Raw genomic sequence first — 1910 nt, forward strand, 5'->3', positions numbered from 1 at the left:
TTTTTCTTTAAAGAAAAAAAAAAAAAAAACTAGTCCACCCTTGACAGATGGCTAGACTTTAATTTGTCTAAGAAAGTCATGATCAAATATCTTAAGGTTGTAATGTTACCCACCTATTGTAGATGGGTGCTAAGTTTGTGATCAAACGTATTATAAACTAATGATTAAAAATAAATCTTCTGATATGGGATACAAGATGCATACATAAACTTGACAAAAAAATAAATAAAGTATATATAATAAGTAAAAATATAAAATCAAAATTAAAGGACAAATAACGCTAAAATCACCCACCATAAAAGTTGCTTATGGTTGCGAATTGGGCAACTCGATCTTGACCTTGATGAATACCCCTGGAGGCGTGGATGAAGCCAGTTACAAATAACGCGACATCATGGATGAACTATGAAGACAGTAAAAGATCACATTTCATTTCGGAAGTCGCCTGCAAGTGAGCGAGGAAACATTGTACTGTCTCCTAGAGGTGGTGGACGAAGTAGCAGTGCGTTGTAGATGGCTTCATTTTGGAGACTTCTGCCCATTGAAAGACAGTCAAATGGTGAGGCCAGGGGAATACAAGAATGGAAAAGCGAAAAAAAAAACAGTGGCGTCGCCCGGACTCGAACCGGAGACCTTCAGTGTGTTAGACTGACGTGATAACCAACTACACCAAGACACCTTTGTTGCTCCAATATTTAGATTTAATTAGTTATCTTATATACATATAGACGATAGAGAAAATATATCAAACAAAATATTATGAGACACAGTTACAAACTTACGACTAATGGTAGGAAAAGAGATTATACCATTAGTTATATAGTAGTATTGCACACTAGTTATATAGTTATGCTGGATGGAAAGGAACACTAGGCGTTATTTGTTATCAGACGGCCTGGAAAGATGTTTTCAATAATTCAGCATCAAGTACATGGGAGAATAGTGCAAAAATTATGTAATAGTACTATGCCAAGTGATTGTAATTGGCTAAGTATGATCAATATTAGATGCAGATTTTGTACTTAGCCTTAAGTTGTTGTTGTACTTTGTAAGGCAAAAATGATGTAATATTTCTTGATTATAATATAACCGCTCACATTTTACCGAAAAAAAAGCATTGCACATAACTATATCAAATCTAATTGGGTTTATGTGTATTTTTTTTTTCTAATTTTTAAAAACTTGATAACTTCCACATGAAAAACAAAATCTAATTACTTTTATTTTTGAGCTTTTTAAAAAATTTGGATTATATGTCAACATGAAAGAAACTTAAGCTTGCCTAGAATGCCAATATCTTATCTTGGTAACTACTCTATCTTGATGATCTATAAAACTTAATTAAAAGGCTCCTTGAATCATCTACTTAATGCCATGTCACAAATGCCATGTCATTATATCAAAATGCTACATAAGTTTACTTAATGCCATCTCATATCTTTCGTATAAACTTAAATCATATATGTGACATCCTCTAATCATCTAATAAATGATAAATTCAAACCAAGTTAATTGAGTAAAATCAATAGAATTTTCCCCATCACTACATGCCTCTTTAGTTTTGCATTCATTCTTCAACATAAATAATGTCTCTTTAGCTACATTTCTTTTGTTTTCCTCTTCGAATTAAAAATAACTTTTAATACGGTTTATAAATGAAATGTAGTAGTTCTATAAAGCCAAATCTTGGATGTGAAAGGCTTCAAAATATATTTCATATCAATCACCTTTGACATTACGGATCGAGGTAATTTTTAGATTATTGTTTGCTAACATTTTTTTGTTTATGTTTATACTCTTGTGTATATAATTTCTATGATATATATTTTTATGATTCATTATTGATATTGACATATGAAAATGCTTTAATGACTATTATCAATCACAGATTTACATATATTTTTAATCCA

The 1910-nt window shown here is 30.9% G+C and overlaps 1 non-coding gene across 1 annotated transcript; it reads right to left on the reverse strand.

Moving 5' to 3' along the window:
* Positions 1–605: 605 nt before the first annotated feature.
* On the reverse strand, positions 606–679 carry TRNAV-AAC (transfer RNA valine (anticodon AAC)). The gene has a single exon. It is a non-coding gene; the product is annotated as a tRNA-Val (tRNA).
* Between the last annotated feature and the right edge of the window lie 1231 nt (positions 680–1910).

The sequence above is a fragment of the Silene latifolia genome, chromosome 6 (assembly GCF_048544455.1).
Source record: "Silene latifolia isolate original U9 population chromosome 6, ASM4854445v1, whole genome shotgun sequence".
Taxonomy (NCBI): Eukaryota; Viridiplantae; Streptophyta; class Magnoliopsida; order Caryophyllales; family Caryophyllaceae; genus Silene; species Silene latifolia.